The sequence below is a fragment of the Octopus sinensis genome, linkage group LG12 (assembly GCF_006345805.1).
Source record: "Octopus sinensis linkage group LG12, ASM634580v1, whole genome shotgun sequence".
In the NCBI taxonomy this organism is placed as follows: Eukaryota; Metazoa; Mollusca; class Cephalopoda; order Octopoda; family Octopodidae; genus Octopus; species Octopus sinensis.
The window spans coordinates 42,622,917-42,646,671 of record NC_043008.1 but is presented as its reverse complement, the minus strand read 5'-3'; the positions used below and the strand labels follow the sequence as shown (position 1 = coordinate 42,646,671).

Sequence of the window (23,755 nt, the reverse complement as noted above, 5' to 3'; positions counted from 1 at the left end):
ATAGATAAATATACATATATATATATATATATATATATATATATATATATATAATATATATATATATATATATATATATATATATATACATATATATATTCGTCGATTGCGAGATCATGGGCTCGCAATTGTGTTGTGTTCTTGAGCAAAGCACTTCGTTTCACATTGCCCTGCGATCATTTCTACATCTGACATGTGGCACCCAGTTGCACCTGTACAGGTAATGTCGATCTGATGGAGTGAGTGAGCTTATGTCTTCACAAGCATTTGATCGCTATAAACAAATCACCTGTATGGTTGTTCGGTAAGAAATTTTCGCACCCTCATACGTCGTCTAACGACAGGAGAGTCCATTATATATATATATTTTTGGAAGAGTCCATCATATCTATTTGGAAGTCTTCATGAAATACAGTTTTGCAGTATAAAGGATGAAAAAAATATTATTATTAAAAATCTTTATAAAATCTTTTATAATGACGTTTCTAAACATTTTGGGTAGACTTTTTACCTTCTCAGACACTGGTGCTACTAGTTACATATATACATGTGTGTGTGTGTGTGTGTGTTTGTATATGTGTGTGTGTATGTGTGTGTGTGTTGTGTGTGTGTGTGCACGCGTATATATATAAACCTCCATACTTTGTATATATACATATATAAATGAGTGTGTGTCTGTGCGTATGCTTGTAATAGTCTGTGTATGTAAGTGTATATATATATATAATATATATATATATATATATATATCTATGCATGCACTCGTTTCTTTACATATGTATATATATTCGTATTTATTAAATTCTCATGATTTTCTTCTTATATATTATCGACAGATATCACTACAGAAACAAATAACAATGAATCATATACGGCCACTATTCTGCGACGGACAGCAGGTAAGTCACACCTCGTATATTCTTACTTAGATATATAGGCTTTCTATCATTCGTAAGAGGTGAGATGAAATCAGAAAAAAATATCCTCGTATATAAACCTAAGTGACAATAAATAGCTGAAAATATGTCTATACCCACAGATAAGTGAGTGAATACGTATCATTTTGAATGTCTGTATGTACAATATATATATATATATATACATATATATATATATACATATATATATACACATATATATCAAAATGTAACCACGCAATACAGTACTTTTACCACGTCCTCGCGTTATTGTCTTTTCTTACTGTTCTTCTTCGTTTAGATTCACAATATATATATCTATGTGTGTGTGCGTGTGTGTGTGTGTGTGTGTGCGTGTGTGTGTGCTTATAATTACACACTGAAAATTATCTTGTATGTCTTACCGTCATTCTTAGCCCTTCAACCCCCTGCGGAAAATCCAAAGAAGAACGTCAGGATTCGGAGACAGTGAATTAACATCCATTCATTTCATAATTGAAAACTGATAGACAGATTCGAAACTGATTAGAATGTGTGCCACTTGTTTGTCTCTATAACATATTTATGAAAACATGAAGCAACTTCTTAAATATAGCTTACAAAGACTTAGCACGATAATAACCCAGTTATTGTACTTTTCTCTCTGTCGGCAGCTCTTTGATCTATTTATGAAATCAATGTAATCGATGGAAGCACAGGAAAATTATTTGATTGGAAAATATGTGTAATGTTTGTCGCGCATAGATTGGTTTTGATTTTGACGTTCTTCTCTGAAAGATGGGAACAATAAATACCTTTAAAGCAAATACACAAATATTGATACTTGCTATAGAAAGGTGTATATAAGCATACACACACACCACGCTACATTTATATGTCAATATCTATGTATATGCGTATATGTGTATACAAACACACGCATGTATATATATATATAATTTTAATCCAAACGGGAAAAAAAAAAAACAACAACAATGGAACAATTACAGTATTATCATTAATAGGCGCTCAGGAAATGGAAGCAGGATATAATATATATATATATATATATATATATATATATATATATATATACTACATAAATACATAAATGATATTGTTATAAACAATCCCATTATTATACAGTATATATATATATACAGTATATATATACACAAACATATATATATATATATATATGTGTGTATGTGCGTGTGTGTATGTTTGTACTGTATAGTCGCATGTACGGCTGTGTGCTCCATAGCACATTTCTTCAGATACAATCGCTTGAGTAGAAGACACTTGCCGAAGGTGCCACGCGGTGCACTAAACCTTTTTCTATTTCCTCTCCCTGTTTATTTCTGTGTCCCTTTCTGTCGAAAAGAGCGTAGGCTCGAAACGTAAAATACATTCTCACATAATACATATGTTTGCTGTTTACACACCCGACTTTGTCCTTTGTTGTTTTTGTAAATTCTCACAATATATATATATATATATATCTACATATATACATACATACTTATATGCAAACAATGTAGGGCCATATATATTGAAGTATATATATATATATGATTTACACTGATTAAAGAAATCAATACTCACATAATCTCCCTCTCACATATATAGATACATAAATACACACACATACACACGCATATAAGTACATAGGTAGATGGAGAATTATACTTTCACACTATTATCGTAGTCTTTTATACAATATATTCTTTTTAAACCTCTGCCCGACATATGCTTCTGCTTCATGTATATCTAGTCAGGTGGCGTCCAATTGTATGCGCTTGGTTTGCTTGCATTCATATTTCTTCCTGGTTAACCGAATCCTTGCAACGCTTTTCAGGCTGTTGCTAATTATAGATATTGCATATAATGTTTCTGACGGTGTATTTCATGTGTGGGACATTTGAGTTGAGTGTTCATGATTGCTTATATATTGGGGAGAAATATGATACGACAATAAAATCAGTCATCAATTTAATCCCACTGTGACACTAATCTTTAAAGTAGAGTCCTGAAAAACTAAATACTAAACTAGGTCCACTAAATTTAAGCAAAATGGACAGAAAGAATTTCTGCGAGAAATAAAGACATTAATCGGTCGCTAAGTCATTTAGGATTTTAAAATATGACATACAAAGAATTTACTCCCAAGACCAGGCATGTGGTTCCCGGTATGGTAGATTACATCCTTATGGAAGCACTCCGTCGGTTACGACGATAAGGGTTCCAGTTGATCCGAATCAACGGAACAGCCTGCTCGTGAAATTAACGTGTAAGTGGCTGAGCACTCCACAGACACGTGTACCCTTAACGTAGTTCTCGGGGATATTCAGCGTGACACAGAGAGTGACAAGGCCGGCCCTTTGAAATACAGGTACAACAGAAACAGAAAGTAAGAGTGAGAGAAAGTTGTGGTGAAAGAGTACAGCAGGGATCACCACCATCCCCTGCCGGAGCCTCGTGGGGCTTTTTAGATGTTTTCGCTCAATAAACACTCACAACGCCCGGTCTGGGAATCGAAACCGCGATCCTATGACCGCGAGTCCGCTGCCCTAAGCACTGGGCTATTGCGCCTCCACAGATTACATCCAACCACAGTGAAAGCAGAGTTAGTCTTGATCACCTTAGCTCTATATGTAGGTAATAGCCTACACTATATACAAGAGAGTTTTCTATATGGGAAAATGTTTACACCTGAATGAGAATAATTGGTTGAAGAAGTCCAGAACGAGTCACTATATGAACCATTTAAATGGTAAGAACTAAGAAAGCAAGTATTTTAGGGGGAATAAAGGGATTGAAGATAAAGTCGTCATCTAGGAAAAATGGAGTTGTGTTAGAAATTTTTAATAGAATATCCACTAATATTCTCCAAGTAAATCACCAGCCTAACTAATACTTAATTAAAGAACTTTCCCTAGGGGAATATTTGAACTCTTGCCAGTGATATTGCAAGCATTTCGGGGCTAATTCCTGTCTATTCTTCAATACTTGTTTTTTTATATGTAAATATATGGAATATTTTTTTCAGGTATAAATTGCATTTTTAATATTCTGGGTGTCTTTATTTGGATGAATAAACGACATCTATTGACCAAAGAATTTGGTTTGAAAATTAGGGAAACATTAACAAGTAAATTATTGGAGTGTTTTTAATATTGTTACTATACGTAGGAATCATTGTCACCAATCCTGGAAAATTTGTATTAATTTGTAGAATTAGCTGCTATTTCATATATAACAAAGAGCACGGAATGTCTATCTTGAATATCCTCATTAATAGCTATTATGCTATTGGGCTCCTTGCTAGATGCATCTATAGATTCTTTAAAGAGGTAATTAAACTGTATAATTTGAAAACGAAATCGGTACAACTTCCTGTAGCATGGCGCGCATTATCTAGACACGTACCGAAACATCTTGATTTACATTCGCTAACAAAACACCTTTGAAATTTTCACCTTTTCGGTAAGTAGGGATTATGTGCAGGCAATTATTTTGGCTTCTTTTCAAATGCCTTAAGATTAGTCAAAAGTAACGATGATTGATGCCAAAATGATTTCTTGTTTGGTTCAATTTCGAACCTCATTAATAGAAAGCTTAAATTCTCTTATAATGGTAAAGCATAACTTCTGTTCCGCTAATTTGCTCTGTTTTCTTATCGACTTACAGATAGAAGATAAAAGATATTTTTCGCGAAATAATGTATTATATTATTATTTATCATATATAAGGAACGTTCACGGTCTTCTTCAGAAAACCAGGATGAATCGATGATTTACAGAATGTAATAGTATGATTGGCAAGAATGGCGGGTACCACGATTTCAATCGATGACGACATTCCTTATGAACAGAATCGTTTCAGGTTCAATTTCAAAATTATTTTACCATAGCTCTGAGTTCCTCGATGTGTTGTGGCTCACATTTGAAAGACATAAAATTTGTAGAAATCTGCTGGGCTAAACTGTCCCTTCTTTCCGAAGGTAGAATTAATCCGTTGTTTCCTGATTCACCACTCTCATCTGTACGAGGAGGTTTTTTGAAGAATCTGCTGCTAGGGAAAAGGTTCTGCATATTTCCCTCCGATTCGATTTCTAGAATGGAGGCCACGTTTGTGTGACATCATACGAAGCAACCATTAACAAAGGTGTCATCATCATCATCAGCAGCAGCAGCAGCAGCAGCAGCAGACGCAGTAGCAGCAGCAGCAGAAGCAGCAGCAGCAGAAGTAGCAGCAGCAACATCCTCCTTCTCGATTTTCGTATTATCCTCATCAACATCATCAGCATTATGAGTATGGTCAGTAGTTGTTGTAGTTGTTATTTTCCAAATTTATACTGAGTCGTGTAACAACCGTGCGAGTCCAGTTTTCTTTGTTCTTTTTCACGACATAGTATATCTGAAAGTCCTTCATTCACAGTTTTAAAGTTTGAGGTAAACTTCCAAAGAAATCGGGTCGTTATTTCTACCAAACCGTGTAAAAGCTCCAATGACGCCTAGTAGTAGTAGTAGTAGTAGTAGTAGTAGTAGTAGTAGTAGTAGTAGTAGTAGTAGTAGTAGTAGCAGTAGTAGTAATAGTAGTAGTAGTAGTAGTAACTGAAATTCAGCTCCGCATCGGACTTTCTTGGTCTCACTGCCGTTAACGGTATTGAGTCCCTAAATATGAAACCCTTTGCCCCGGCTCAGTTTCTTTCATCAATTTTCTATTTGCTCGTTATTTTATTGGAACATGGCAAACCGCATCCAATTTCTCAGAAAAAAAACAGACATGGTTCAAACTGGAAATCCTCATTCTTGTGTCACAAATTCTCCCATGCAGATTTTCGAAGAGTTTAATGGATATCACAATTAGGGATTTGTCCCTAAGTTACCCAACATCAAGTGGTGTACGGAGTGGAATCCGATCTTATCAAACGATTGGTATAATATGCAAGCCAAAACCTCAATTAAAACCATTCACGAGTGCAAAGTTTTTGAATAGCTTTGATTGAATTGCCCAGAAAACGGTAATGAACAGAAGAAATAAATGTACTGTATCAGTCTTTTAGTGTATCGCCTTCGTGGAACAAATGAACAACAAGACAAGTGACACCATTAGGCGAAGATAGATCTTATCTCTTAAGCAGAACAAAAAGTCCAAGTACAAACGCACACATGTACGTATGAATGTATGTATGTATGTATGTATGTATGTATGTATGAATGTTTGTATGTATGTATGTATGTATGTATGTATATATGTATGTATGTATGCATGTATGAATGTATGTATGTATGTATGTATGTAGGTATGTATGTATGTATGTATGTATGTATGTATGTATGTATGTATATATATGTATGTATGCATGTATGAATGTATGTATGTATGTATGTATGTACGTATGCATGCATGTTTGTATGTATGTATGTATGCATGTATGTATATATAAGCTCTCAATTTATTATTTCATATATGCGTGCATATCTATCTTACTCTATCGGTCTATATACCCACATACACATGCGCGCGCGCGAACACACACCCATACACACGCACACGCGGTTTAATGCTTAGACATGTTGGTTTCACGAGCTGGTAAACGATGTTTCGCTTTCCAGACCAACTGCATGATGTGCTCTTGTGAAAAAATATACTTCATTCACGTTTCTCCAATCCATTCCGAAATCAATGGGTAACCATGCGACGGAATATTCTTTCGATCAGGTGATAATGTTGCCCTAGTCGTATAGCCAGCGGGATGGCCACATTCGGAAGCTAAAGCTATGCAAAATGCATTGAGATAAGCAGTATATTGCATCATCTGATAGTCTGCTCCGCCACATGATAAATACATATCTATGTATGTATATTTCATCGTGTTAAACCGATAATCCCTACACATGTTTTTCTATCTCCGGTTATTTCGTACATATATATATATATATACATGTGTATATATATATATATATATATATATATATATATATATATATATATATATATATATATATATATATATATATATGTATATATACATATATATATATATATATACATATATATATACATATATATATATATATATACATATATATATATATATATATATATACATATATATATATACACACACATATATATATATATATATATATATATATATATATATATATATATTATATAAAAGGGCTTAGTAAAATAAATTACTTTGCCGCATACTGAACTCATTAGAAATAGTAGCTAAAAAAACCTTTTTTAAAACTATTTCTAATACTTAAAGAAAACCTCTCTCATATAGTGTTTGCTCAATTCAACTCACGAAAGTATGGGGGTAAAGACATTAAAAATCAAATGCAAAGGTTATCTGAGAACGTACGTTTCAAGATTAGTCAACTCGACATTTCTATCATCAGCTCAGAACTCCTTGTTTGGATTTGAAAACACTGAAAGTGGGAGCATACCCTTTCGGCTTCTTATCGCTTCTGAAGATCTGCTCGAAACTAACAGTGCCATCAAACTCAAATATGCAAGCGAAGAATTTCTGCTCTCCCCTTTCCACCAGCGTGAGTTAAAATCAGTAAACACTATGCTTTTTCGGTAAAATCCGAGGCATTAAATAGAGAGAGATGAATTATAATTTCAACAATTTTCTTTAGGTATTAGAAATAGTTTTAAAAAAGGTTTTTTTAGCTACTATTTCTAATGAGTTCAGTATGCGGCAAAGTAATTTATTTTACTAAGCCCTTTTATATAATGTAATAATTTGAATTCGCCTTAAATGGTCCCTTTGCATACTGAATACTTGGTGAAATTGATTAATAATTAATTAATTTTACCCTCAATTGTTGAAATTATAATTCATCTCTCTCTATTTAATGCCTCGGATTTTACCGAAAAAGCATAGTGTTTACTGATTTTAACTCACGCTGGTGGAAAGGGGAGAGCAGAAATTCTTCGCTTGCATATTTGAGTTTGATGGCACTGTTAGTTTCGAGCAGATCTTCAGAAGCGATAAGAAGCCGAAAGGGTATGCTCCCACTTTCAGTGTTTTCAAATCCAAACCAAGGAGTTCTGAGCTGATGATAGAAATGTCGAGTTGACTAATCTTGAAACGTACGTTCTCAAATAACCTTTGCATTTGATTTTTTAATGTCTTTACCCCCATACTTTCGTGAGTTGAATTGAGCAAACACTATATGAGAGAGGTTTTCTTTAAGTATTAGAAATAGTTTTAAAAAAGGTTTTTTTAGCTACTATTTCTAATGAGTTCAGTATGCGGCAAAGTAATTTATTTTACTAAGCCCTTTTATATAATGTAATAATTTGAATTCGCCTTAAATGGTCCCTTTGCATACTGAATACTTGGTGAAATTGATTAATAATTAATTAATTTTACCCTCAATTGTTGAAATTATATATATATATATATATATATATATATATGTACCTGTATGTATCTGTGTATGCGCGCGTACGCATATGTATTACATGCATATCGCATTTTATAAATGTACGCTATGATATTTATGTGACCATCGTCGTTGGAGATCGTTAAAATCCCTTCGATCTGCAATGCTTATAATCAATAAAGGTTACGCTGTTCAACCGCAAGTGTATTGGATATCTATAGAAATGTTATACATTTCAGTGATTCGAACGAAATAGCTAGAGTATATGTTCCAAAAATATAATTTCTAACATTTAGAAACCATTCCATTATTTAATCAATATATTTAACGAAATTCCATGAACACACACAAACATACACACACACGTACACATATATACACACACATACGCATGTATATGTATATATTTATATAAATTTACATATATATATATATGCAAACAGAAAGAGAAAGTAAAGAGATAAATGTATATATATATATATGCGCGCTCAACATATGCATATATGCATGCATATTCGTGCGTATGCACGTATTATTAACCTACGCATATTTTGAGGAATAAATTATGAATACACACACACACACGCATATATATATATATATATATATATATATATATATATATATTTGTGTGTGCGTGTGTGTGTATGTTTGTGTACGTATTCGTGTTTGTGCGTATGTTCATACAACTATGTGCATGTATGTGGATGCGTGCGTATTCCGGTATGTGTATGTGTAAGTGTGTCTGCGTATGTATTCGTGCACACACTCGAGTATATTTACTGAAAATATATTTTAAATATACATACGTGTATACACACACACATACACACACACACAACGATATATATACAGGAATAATTCATAAATGTATATTAAAGAATGGTATAAATGTATTCAATAATAACGTTTTTATTAATCTGGAATTTTCAATAAAATATCTAATAAGGCAGTGGAGGTATCGATCTTCGATTCGGGGAAACAGCTGCGTCATTTTTATTCCATTTTGAAAATGTCATAGCATTCTCTGAGAGTCCATATTTTGGAAGCAGATTTTTAACGATAATTCGAATTATATTCGTTGAGTTTATCAGAAAAAGACTGTTTTTTTTCTTTCGTGAATTCTATTTGTTTCATTTATATATTTCAAATTGTTGTCATTCTCTATGAGTAGCGAGACTCGATATTTTCTTTTCATATATTATTTAAGGGTGAATGAAACGCCCAAAGTAATAGATTTTTCAGAATAAAGGAAATTTCTATCTGCAGTAACCTACACCCACTCTGCGGCGTATGTATATGTACAGAGTCTATCAGATTATTCAACAGTGAACAGACACATATTTAAACTTTATTCTTTAGCATTTTGCGTATTCGATATAATTCGTTTTCTCCTATTGAAGTGTCTAGACTTCAGACGAAGCGATTCCCGTAAATCCTTCTTCCGTTCACTCTTTTCTAGACATTTCTTTCGCTTTCCGTTCACATGCTTATTTCGTCCAACACTCTGCGGCATCTCCGAAATGAATATCGACCAGATAAATCTACATAAGTATCTCATTTTACACGGTTATTTACACTTCTTCCTCTCTCTTTTTCTGCCCCAATTTAAAATTATAAAATAAGTAGATAAGAAACAGTTATGCAGTCATTGTCGTTGTTGATGGTGAAGGTGGTGGTGGTCATCTTCGTCGTCGTCGTGGAGGTGTGTAGCCTTCGCTCATACCTGATGGACCAGATGTAGAATGAAAAATGTACCAAAGCTGATTATTCAGATTTTCTTTTGCAGATTAACGAAATTCTTACACCAATTGTTTATGATTCGGGGATTCTGATTAGCAGGCAGTGAGATGAGACAGAGAAACCCTCATTGAATCGTTTACAATAATAATTATTTTCTATATTATTGTCTGATACCGTTGTGTTGAACCTTGCATTTAGTTAAAAGAAAACTCTGGACATGGTTTCTATAGCAGAACTCCCGAATATAGCATCCATTTTCTTTCAACAATCACCAAACTAAAGCAAAAATGTGGAATTGTGTTAATACTCATCTTCTGTATCTTTGATAATCCACGGATTATCAAAGAGAAACAAGCCAAGAAAGAGAGAAGCTGGACCAGTTGGGACTTGCTCACAAGAACTGACCAATACTCCGCCAGTTCCTATCCTCGTGTAGATACGACAATGAATGGTTTAAAGTTTAAAATGAAACACAATCGCTTTGATTAGGAGAACGGAAGTGCATCCAAAACCAGATTCAAAGACAAATATTCAAAATTTAAGCTCTACCATCTCGATCTACTTTCTGAAACAGGTACATCTACTCCTTTTCCTCGTTCGTAAATCGGTGAAGTGATTGTTGAAATATTAGGGGTTTACGGGGACTAAATACCCGAAACGATGGATAATGGGAAAATATTTCGATTAGACATATTGGACGAGGGAAAAATACGATTTGTTTTTACAGTAAATGTTTCTGTTTTCACTTTTATTAAACACAATATTTTAATCATTTAGAAATATTTTTAAGTGAATGTGATTTCAAAAACGTATGTTGTTTGTACAGTAAGTATTTATATTTTAGCTTTCTTTATTGCTTTTTTTAATGTTTTTTAAAAAGTTATTTGTAATGAAATACCATTGCAAAAAATTTTGGGGGCATATTTAAAAAATATTTTAAAGTGAAAATGATTTTTACAAATACAGTAAATATTTCGTAAAAGACCCGTTCGTATCTCGGTGTGAAATTAATTTTTTCCACAGGTCTTTTTCCGCGTGCATTCAACGTATCTCACCGCGGAAGATTTGGCTGCTATTTCTAGCACATCCTTCTCCCACATAACAGCTATTTGCGATAACGGACCTGAAATATCTGCTACGTGATAGCAGGGCGTGCAAGAAATAGCAGCCAAATCTTTCCATTTCTGGGGAAAGGAGTCGTTTACGCGTGATCTCCATGTCACATTCGTTGAAAGAAGCGAAATAACCTGGAAAAGAAAAAAATCCACGAAATAAAACCCCATTGCTAGGAAGTTTAGACATTACCTGTGACCTGTTAGGTCATCAGCAGTTTAGCATATATATATATATATATATATATATATATATATATATATATATATATATATATACGGAAGAAAAGTCAAGGTAGAAAATGCTAAAATAATCTTATAAAAAATATTTCAGTACTGCTTTCTGTCATTGAGACTTTTTCAACTGTAAGTATTGAAAAAAATAAAATTTTGGAAAAATTAAATGAAAAGCTTTTTTAAAGAATATTTGCATTGTATTCAAATACAAGTGGCATTTTCCTTGTTTCTGCCTGTCTCTGTCTCTCTTTTTTACTCTTGTGGGTTCGAGGTCGTTGTGTATGTATATATATATATATATACACATGCACACACAAAAATATATATGCATGTCAAGTGAATGGGGATTTTCTTTTTTCAAAAATTTAAACTATTACAGCGTTTAGCAGTTGATCCTTATATAATATGAACAGATCGAAAACGGTTGCTCTCTGGCAATTATCGTTCCTTTTAGTATAAATTATTAACCTCTACTTGAAGATACAGATCGTTATATCTGCTGGGTTTGCAAATTTCCTACTATTTATTTACTACTCCTATTCGTTCATCTATTCTTCTAGTATGTCAATATTAATGAAATCTCAACTGCTATTTGCTCTCCTTTGACTACATACTTCAATCTCACTTTCGTATCTGATGGAACACTTAGGAAAATTTTACTGAGTGACATTTGAAACTTTTCGAAAGGCGTCAGTACGATACAAGTCAGCATAATGAAGAGTTTATTTCCATCTTGTAATATATATTCCGTCCGGGCCTTCGTAAGTGACTTCCACACAAACCGAGACACATTTTCAAGCTGTACAAATGATGGACAATGTGGAACGCAGTTTGTTTCGTTTGGTTATTTATTTCACAACTTAGAACTACCTCGCAGTTTCTGATAAAAGAAATGAAAAAATCAATATAATACAATGCTTGATACCGAAGAGAAATTATAAAATAAAATAAATACAGCACCTGAAATGGTTTGAGAGAAAATGACAATTTGAATAGAGTAAAATAGAAAGAAATCAAAAGCAGACGACATACAAACCTGCTGGCAGCCATTACGGTTTAGTGCATAGAATTATTTAAACCTCACGTAGCGCAATGGCTGCAGCGTTCATTCATATTTTAGGCTATTTCTTTTTACTTGAATGACAATTATTTGCCGTTAATAATGGGAAAAATCTGGATGGATAAAAGACATGTTGGCTCCAATATGGTCTCTTTATAATTCACTTTTAACTCTGAGGATTGAAGTTTGTCAAATATACTTCAGAACAGAATGTTTCTATCGATTGAAAATGTTTGGCTTGAACCTTAACGAAAATAGAATTTACGTAAAATATTTGGTCGTAATATATGACCAGTATTAACGTGGGAGAAGTGAACCTGTAAGCGATCATAAAGCAGAGGAAAAGAAGATAAAAAAGGTGATATATTGCAATACAAACTTGCTTACCTCTGACATTAGGCTGCTGTCCGCTCTCACAGAACATATCTGAACAAACAATACCGAGTGTTGTGAGAAGTAAAACAAGGACTCCAGGAGCTTCAACAAAACCTGTGACAAAGTGAAACAACAACAACAATAACAACAACAACAACAACAACAACAACAATAATAATAATAATAATAATAATAATAATAATAATAATAATAATAAGAAGAAGAATAAGAAGAAGAAGAAGAAGAAGAAGAAGAAGAAGAAGAAGAAAAAGAGATACTGATTGGAAGTGTTATCAAGTAAACGTCTTGCCTTGTCTTGGTATAAAAGATGGGCTACAGCAAATATTCTGCTTAATACTACAGATTTAATAGTCAGTTCTGACGATGGGGTTTGAATTATTTATGTTTGGAAACAAGGGTGTTTCGTTCAACATTATTAAACAATTATATTCAGGGATCTTTTGAGAGGGATGGGCTACTCAACTTATAGAAGATTCTAACGGGGCTTCTTCTGCAAGATCATGTGCTATTTATCCTGATATGACATCGCCATGTCATGGAATGGAAGCACATCAAATCAGATTTACGAAGTAAATACGTTACTTATTTACCATTAAAAAAGCCGCGCCCAATATCTGTTGAGAAAAACAAGAAGGCAAAACGAAACCAATCAGACCAATCACATTCAGCCACATATGTTAAACAATGAGCAAGTACAAAAGGGAAAACGAATATCAGAAATAATGATTTTCCTACATTAAGCAAAGAGAAGTAACGACATAAATAGGTTCTGGTTACACGATATTCAGAGGAGAGAACTTCGGGAAACATTTAACCATGCGGACCCATCTTTTATTGCAAAGAGCCAAAGTAAAACAAAATTTTGAAAAGCTGATGGAACAATGAGGAATATATTTGAGTACTGTAGCCGTGCTCGTAAAACATTAAAAAAATATCAAACATTCATATAAGATATAGAAATAAAAAATGAATTGAATGAAGATATGACAGCAAACACCGTAGTGAACGTTCAGAGATTTGTGGCGTAAAGAGTAAGATGTGAAAAATACAAGTGAAACTTAGTGATAGACAACAGTATTGTATGTGCAAAGTAAGTCAAAGTTATCCACTTTCTCGTTTTTCTAAACAAAGCTATTCTCAGGATTTCTTGGTGTAGGAATGACGCAGCCCTTCGGCATGCAGCGGATGTTTGATTCAAAGTTCTGTAATTAATCTCTTTCAATTTATTTGAATTGGATAAATATTATTCGCCTTGAGGTAGAAATTGCAATTTATAGCTCTGTTTCTTTTAGGCAGCTTCATAAAAGCGATTTCTTTTCAAATTTCTCAATGCTTCACACAAAGAAAAAGAATTTTACAAATTATTTAGTCCTGCTATGGAACAGCTAAATCTTCTAATATAGAGGTTTGAACGATATCAAGTCCACTTAGTGCAGTGGAATATAGAGCGCCCAGCAGAAGGCAGGTACGTGGCCTAGCTTATGAACAGTTACTTAGCAAAATTGGTTTCAGATCGACCAACGCTTTTCCGCAAGCCGGAACATACGCATGCTCTACCCAACCCCTACACAGGGGTGTGATTGGACATGTAATGACAACATAAGCGATAGCTTTATAGCTTCCTCATTTGTGGTTGATGACAGGAAGGAGGGATGCGTGCGCACACAGACACACACACACACGCAGGTGTTCATGCGTGTATAAGAATGTGTCTATATGTACATGTGGACAACTGTGAATGCGCACATAATGCGTGTATCTGTTTTTCTCGCTTTCTCTTACACACACACAAACACACTCACACACATCTATCTATCTATCTATATGTCTATCTCTCTATCCACTTCTCTGTATGTGTGTGTATATATATATATGTGTGTGGGTGTCTGTGTGTGTGGGTGTATGTATGTATGTATGTATGTATGTATCCATGTATGTCTGTGTGTCTGCATATTTGTGTGTGCAAATTTTTGTGACAAAGTATAACATCGTCTAATTTCGCTTATGAACCCATACATATATGTCTGTCTGTCTATCTATCTATCTATCTATCTATCTATCTATCTATCTATCTATCTATCTATCTATCTATCTGTCTGTCTGTCTGCCTGTCTATCTATCTCTCTCTCTATCTATCTGTCTGTATGTCTGTCTGCTATCTGTCTGTATATCTCTCTATCTGTCTATCTATCTCTTTATCTGTCTATCTATCTGTCTATCTATCTATCAATCTATATATGTATCTGTCTGTCTGTCTGTCTATCTATCTATCCATTTCTCCGTATGTATGTATATGTATATATATATATATATATATATATATAATATATATATATATATATATATGCATGTATGTACGCATGTATGTATCTATATGCATGTATATATCTATGTATGTATGCATGTAGGTACCTATGTATAAACAAACACACGCTTGTTACGCGCCTGACAATATCCCACCCAACACAGTTGACAATTCGAACAATGCATCCGTTTATAATTCCATTTCACGCACCTGCCCATCTGCTCCGATGCCGCAGATCATCAAATGACGCCTCTTTAATTTAGTAATTGAAACACACAATGACACGTTGGTGCAGAAATAAGAAACTATTATTTTGGATATTAATCCATTACTTTATTCCATGATATCGACCTGTTTTCCATGTTTAGTCTTATCTATTGTTTCGTGTGTGTATGATGTTTTAGATTTACAAAACATGCCTCCGGCTATATTAGTACCATTTTTGATTTACAGTAGGAATTCGGAGACAATTAAACATTTGTTATGTATGAATAAAGAATGAACGGAATGCGAACCGCCCTACCTATCTTCACCGCCTGCTCCAACACGATTTTCCATCGAAAATTGCCTATTTTTGTATGTAACTATTTGAAATCAATATCGTTTTCAAATATAGAATACAACTGATCCAGGATAACTGTAGAAGAATTGAAGAATTACCAATTGGTAGATTGTTTGAAAAGTGGAATAGATTCCAGCAAGAAAAAAAATTCTGCTATTTCTCCCCTTTCCTTCTCTCCTCCCTCCTTCCCGCTCTTTCTCTGTCTGTGTCTCATTCTCACTGACACTTTATTTCGTTTAGTTGTGAAGGAAATAATAGTTTTTTTTTCTTACTTTTTCATAAAAGAGACGAAATTCTCTGTTTCAATGTATAACAGAGTATTACTTAATTCTGCGGTCATTTATTTTTATGATTCAATGAAAAGTTATCTTCAGGAAGCAACATCTAGGTTATTGATTTGTCACAGTTGATAGAATATATTACGGTAAAATGTGTAAGAAAAAAGATGCATCTGTATATATCTTGTTCTATGTGTGACGTAATGGCTTTTCAGTGGAATCTGCAGCAAATATATTCCTTTACATCGCTTGCTTTATGTGCGAGGAGACACCTACCAGGAAAAATGTAAGTCTTTTGGTGTAAGTCTTTATGCGTGACATAACAGTAATTAGTAGAAGGTGCAACAGAGATACGTTTGCACACATTTTGTTCTAGGTGTGACGTAACAGCTTTTAGTAGAAGGTGCGACAAAGAGACATTCACACTTCTCTTCTCTTAAGAATAATGTAACATTCTACTATTTTATCGATCCTCTTCCGAACAAATCTAACGACCTTCAACTGATGAAGTTATTCTTTCGCAGTATAGAAAGATGTGTCTTTGGAAAGAAAATAGCATCAATTTCTTAGCGAATTTTGAGCACATAAACAAGATAACAAAGTTTGTTTTTGCAGTTTCACAGGAACGTGTACGAAGAGAGTCCATATATTCATCGCTATAGCTTCCATAATCGTATACGTCGATGGCGATTAAACAATTCCTTTCCCAGCTTCTTTATATTCTGGATATTCACCTGTTACATCCGTAGAACGTAGAGGTTGCTCACACGAACACAACCCTGGTTCGATAACTTGTTGCTGCAGATTATTTAAGTTACATCATATAATTGGAGAAAGAATGAATATTAAACCTTTTTACGCTTAATATTTTCTTCAAACAAATCCTTGCTTTTATTCACTGACATTTAGCAGCAAATATACACATATTTTTCGTGAACACTTCACGTGTATCTATAATGTCTATGGGAACAAAATGATATTTACATAAACATGTCTCAAACTGTGAATTATAATTATAACTGCCCTGTTTATTCTATACGGAGGGGGCCTAACTCGCCCTCTTTTTAACTCCCTCCATCTGGTCCTTTAGTGTTTTGCAAGCAGCTGAACTACGCCTCTGTTTTACGAGGTACTACCTCACCACTCCGACAGGAATTGTAAACGCTGTGATGTCATGCTTCTCCTAACGTGAAAAAGTCATAAAGAAATAAGAACAATAAAACAGAATTATCTTCTAAACAACGACGATTAATCAAAATTCTAAAATTTTCCAGCCGTGTCCGGAATATTATTTTAATGGCAGAATTTAAATGTTGGTTTGTACTCGACTTTGTTCACGTCATTTGTTCGTTTGAAAAACACATAAAACAACCAGATTAGAAATTTCCCTGAAAATTATAGGCCTTACGTTGACGTAAGATTTTAAGAGTTTCTATAATATTGCGCATAGGTTGGTAAAACGAGACATCTTTTCTGTTAACCAATCGACTTCTTAACGAGCTTTCAATTCTTAGATCAAGCTATTTGTATTCACATATATTTTTAGCTGCAACATTGATTAATGTTATAATTTTTCTTTTGTTTGACTTTGCTTTCTCTCAAGGTAAGAATTGGTTGTGTCTAATTACTCGCCCCGATCCTATGTCTAATGCTAAAAAGTTCTCAAAAGCCTCAGTCAGCCTGTCATAAATAAGAATTCAATTCAATTCCTCGTAGCTTATGGGGCTTCAAATCATTTAATCTCTTAAGGCACCACATCTAATTACTTCACGTATACGAAGTGGAAATTCCTCTGTTTTAAAATTTATTTTGAATAATAATTATATAATTGTTTTTAATATTTATTACATGGCTGGCAGCGAATTGGCTGAATTTACGGCGCTGGGCAAAATTGTGTCATTTCGTCCGTCCTTACGTTCTGAGTTCAAATTCCACCGAGGTCAGTTTTGCCTTTCATTCTATACATATTGATAAAGTAAGTTGAGCACTAGGGTTATGTAACCGACATTCCCTACTCCATCGAAATTGCTTGCCTTGTGCTAAAGTATGAACCCAATATACATTAGATCGGCCTCAGTTCTTCTCTGATGCTGCACTTTGTCGACCAATGAATTATTTGAGTTGTTTAAATTTACATTTCTTTTTCTCTCCTCCGATGACTTCCCGTTTCGAGTTAATGTTTATGACATCTCGGGGATAAAATGTGTTTGAACAGTTTCACCCCTACTCAACACCCACCACACACACACACACACACAGGGATGATAATGGAAAAAGAAAGCAAAACTCTTGAGAAATCGGGTGCAGAAAACTGACACAAGAATTCTATGTTGTTGAAAGTTGTTCCATTTAAATTTATTCAAGATGGAATCTAGAGAAAAAAATTTGTGATTGATAGTGTTTTGATCATTCTTCGTGTTCTGTTCAAATTGATGACGGCATTTATTTTATTGTAGCCTTCAAAACTAGAAATATTCATTAAAATACATAACTCCCGAGGCGAATTCAACAAAGCACGAATATTTTAGACGAGACGAGAGCGAATATTTCTTAAATGATGTTGCACAATTTCATTATGTTTCCTTCTTGTTTCTGACGTTTTTATTACAATATTTTATTGATGTTGATGTTGTTGGTGTAGTTGTTGCTTTATTTCTCGCATAACTTCAACACTTGTTAATGTTGGTGTTGAAATATCTACTCTCAGTTCATTTTGTAAGACATAGAATTCAACAACGCAATGGTAGCAGGCGATTCTGAATTCCACGCAGAGATTCTTCGTAAAATTCTAAATCTTTATGTCTTTTTTTCAAGCTGTCAGTGAAAATGTTCGAAGTTATATGACGAATTCTGAACATCACGAAATGAGTACTCGGTTGCTTAGAGCATGCAAATATACATACATACATACATACATACATACATACATACTACATACATACATACATACATACATACATGCATACGTATACACGGATATGTGCACACACATACACGCATTTAGTCATACACTCACATTTATATAATAGGGAGGACCACATAATCTTATCAGGTGCAATTTCACTGTATATATGTTGCATATATAATCACGGAAAATGCTCAACGACTCAACATCTCAGTATTATGATATTATGCCGGAAGGATTCAATCCAATGCAAAGAATGTACATCAGGTATACCATCTTATATTACTGTAAAATATTTACTGCAAGTTACTGGAAATCCTTCTGCATATTTAGATAAGTGTTCACCTCATCAGCCGCTGTTGAACTAAATTCACACAACATATTTGCCGATATCATATATAGTAGTTCATATATTAGTTAACCCGAACTGTAGTATTTTCTTATTCATTCGAAAATACTAAGAAATGCATTATAGTCTATAATTTAGCAAGTAAATCGTATTTTAATACAAAATAGAGAAAACAACAGATATGATATTTTTATATGTACAGTTTTGTGTGTACGGTATACGTATCAATATGTGTGCGTGTTCGTGTATTCTTTTATTCTTATTCCTGCAACATTCTGCGAAATGTTTAGTGAATTACATCATCTAGGGAACTTAGTCTTCTATTCATTTTATCGATTTAGCGAAGCGCTAAGTAATTTGTCTAAGTTACTTCCTCTTATAGAGCTACCGTTTTTTTTTCTCAAACCCAAATAGGAAGGTATCGAAGTCTGCATGCACACTGTCTTAGACACACACTCACTCCTATATATATATATGTGTGTGTGTGTGTGGACGTGTATACGTATGTAGACTCACATACCCACATATATGTACTTATACACACTGCGTCCGTATTAGCGGCGTGCTGTTTGGGGAGATAAAATTTGCAGCACGTCCCAGAGAAATACTCATCATTGAATAAAAGAAATAAATAAATTCCAATTTAATACAACAAAATGCTAATGTAATGCATTAAACGCCGTATTTAATTCAATAAATGAAAATTCTTTGATGTTAAACTGTCGGAATATCGGCTGCCTTAGAAGTTTATTGTAGAGTGTTTGACGAAACATCATTGATCCCCTGTGATATGAAGTCAGTTCGAGAATACATTAGAGTTGAACCGGAGATAGAAATTAAACTGCTTCCGTTAAGTGTTATAACGGACGAACGTATGAGCAGTTGTGTTACGTCATGCGCGTGTAGTTGCCTGCAATGGTGGAGCTAAAGGTTTCGAGACAATTTAAGTGCATGGAATACCAGTAATGAATGCGTGTAGGGATGTATGTGTATGTGTGTGTTTGTCTGTGTGTGAGAGTGTTTGTCGGTGGCACGCTGTATGTATTGGTATGTAAACGCAACTATGTAAAAAATATTAACTTCTATAATAATTTAAAAAAAAACTTGTTTCCGTTATGTTTATGTGTGTTTAACTACGTGTATAGGAACAACCCAATCATCTATCATTTAATTTTATAGACGCTAAGGTATGTATGTATATATATATATATATACTTTATTTAAAGCAGCAAAAAATTCAACAAAACCTGTTACTCTGAGTTTCCCGTTGCCGTTCGTCGGACAGTTTTTGCTGCTTTAAATAAAGCATATTACTCTACCACTAGTATTTGAGTACTCTTTTTTCCACCTTGTTTCACATTTATGTGTTTACTCCGGTATATATATATATATATATATATATATAATATATATATATATATATATATATATATACATATGTGTGTGTGTGTATGTATGTATGTATATATATATATAATATATATATATATATATATATATATTTAATGTGCCTGTGTATACATGCATATTTTCACACACAGGCACTCACAGACAACACACACATATACTTGTCTATGTATGTTTATCTTTGTGTATATAAGTCAATTTTATGGATTTTCTTAAATGTTCTCCGAGAGAAATAGGGTAATTCAGTGACGTTTTACTGTCCACCATGCACCCAGGGCATGCCGGGTATTTTTATTCATAAATGAAGACGTACACACACACTCACGCACACTCACGCACACTCACGCACACTCACGCACACTCACATTCACAGAGATACATACACCCATACACACAAACACACATATATGTGCGTATGCATATATACATATTCTTTTATTCTTTTATGTGGCCATGCTGTGGCACCGACTTCAGTCGAACAAATCGATCCCTGGACTTATTTCTATCAGTCTGTTCTAGCGAACCGCTAGCTTACAAAGGCGTAAACACATCAACATCGGTTGTCAAGCGATGGTAGGATGATAAACACAGACATACAAATACAGACATACACACACACGCGCACACGCACACGCACACACATATATATTTATTTATTTATTTATACGACAGGCTTCTACCAGTTTCTGTCTACCAGATCCACTCACAAGGTTTTGGTCGGCCCGAGGCTATAGCAGAAGACACTTGCCCAAGGAGCTATGCAGTGGACAACCATTTGGTTGGGAAGTAGGCTTCTTACCGCACAGCCACTTCCACACACACACACACATACACCACACACACACACACACACACACACCACACACACACATACATGTTAAACTTTGCGAGGAAAATGTAGACAATGATTTCGAACGCCTACACCAGAAGAAGTTGAGCAAACTACAACTTTCTGCTTTCCAGTTACTGTGAATCATTTCCTCGTTAATGTTAATAAATATGCACCCTAATAATGTTGACATACACCCTACTTGTAAGTGTTTATTAACCCTTCGGCTTAAAAGTTAAACCCTCAGTTTATGTATCTTGACAGAAAACGGTCGTGGCATGTGAGATTCAATGAACGAGCCAAGGAAAGCTTCAAGCTGAATAGAGTCGAATTGTACCGTTAATAGTTAATATATGTAACGATCTGTGGGTAGGCTGTGCGTTCCACGATTGTGACATCATCAATTTGATAACCGGTGAATTGTGTTCTTGCCCGGTAATTTCACGAGGAGACTGCTTCGTTGATCGGATCAACTGGAACACTCACCGTGATACAGGAGAAAGATCCAGGCTGTTTTTTAAAATTATATGGAAACCCTACTGAATGTATTGATTGCCACTCTCTTTCATTTGTCCACTGCCATCGTGTACACACCACACACACACACACAACACACACACACACACACACACCACACACACACACACATACATGTTAAACTTTGCGAGGAAAATGTAGACAATGATTTCGAACGCCTACACCAGAAGAAGTTGAGCAAACTACAACTTTCTGCTTTCCAGTTACTGTGAATCATTTCCTCGTTAATGTTAATAAATATGCACCCTAATAATGTTGACATACACCCTACTTGTAAGTGTTTATTAACCCTTCGGCTTAAAAGTTAAACCCTCAGTTTATGTATCTTGACAAGAAAACGGTCGTGACATGTGAGATTCAATGAACGAGCCAAGGAAAGCTTCAAGCTGAATAGAGTCGAATTGTACCGTTAATAGTTAATATATGTAACGATCTGTGGGTAGGCTGTGCGTTCCACGATTGTGACATCATCAATTTGATAACCGGTGAATTGTGTTCTTGCCCGGTAATTTCACGAGGAGACTGCTTCGTTGATCGGATCAACTGGAACACTCACCGTGATACAGGAGAAAGATCCAGGCTGTTTTTTAAAATTATATGGAAACCCTACTGAATGTATTGATTGCCACTCTCTTTCATTTGTCCACTGCCATCGTGTACACACACACACACACACACACACACACACACATATATACACACACACACATCTCTATCGATTTCCTCTTATTCCTTTCTATCGAACAGCGTAGGTTCGAAACGTTAAAGACTTTTCCAGTTTTCCCGAGCGTCAAACTATTACACTTGCTTGTTGTTTCTACACCTGTCTTTCTCATTTGTTTTTCTGTAAACTTGAACTATATATATATATATATATATATATAATTATAATTAAGGGTTTTAGAGTCCAGTTTTGGCTGCTATATCTAGCATGGTGGTATCTTTTAGAAACCCTTAATTATAATTTTAATAATTATTATTACCTATGAGGATTTTATTCCCATGCTGGCCACTTGATATGATCGGTATTTTAATAACGCTCTCATCCTTATATATATATATATATATATATATATATATATATATATATATATGCATATATATATGCATATATATATATTTATATATATATATATTATATATATATATATATATATATATACCTATATACGTGCGCGAGTCGGAGGAGAGAGAGAGAGAGAGAAAGAGAGAGAAAATTGATTGTATCAGGTGATAGTTTAGTGACCTGTTCATAGACTGCTTTCACTGATAACTTTCGTTAAATTAAGAACTCGCCGTAACTTACGTCGAATGAGGCCACAATGTCTCCATTTTATAAAATTCTACCATTACTGGATACTAAGTGAATATCATATATTGTTGTCAGGGCAGAAAGTGAGACAGGGGTGAATGAGAGAGAAAGAGAAAGAGAGAGGGAGAAGTTATTTAATTTGTGTGCCATTGCATTTCATTATTTCCGTTCTTAAAATAGAAAATACTTTAGATGGGTTTTAACGCTGGAATATATTTACATATTTTACTTGTTTGTCCAGACTTCTATTCATAGAAACTAAACAATTCCCCGTAGAACATATTTCCCCCTCTTTTGAATATCTTTTAGATTTTTATTATTATTAAGTAATTCTATACATGCGGAAGCCAGAGGAAACACACACAGTGTTTGCAGTTTCTCTTTATGCATTTTTTTGTTACCTATTTTCTTGCAG

At 34.2% G+C, this 23,755-nt stretch overlaps 1 protein-coding gene across 1 annotated transcript in view; it reads left to right on the top strand.

Moving 5' to 3' along the window:
• The first annotated feature begins 836 nt into the window (after positions 1-836).
• The window catches only part of LOC115218019 (neuronal acetylcholine receptor subunit alpha-10-like), a 127,709-nt gene continuing 104,790 nt past the window's right edge, over positions 837-23,755 (top strand). Inside the window, exon 1 of the mRNA XM_029787768.2 lies at positions 837-899. The gene's annotated coding sequence lies outside the window, so the exon portion shown is untranslated. The remainder of the gene's footprint in view (positions 900-23,755) is intronic.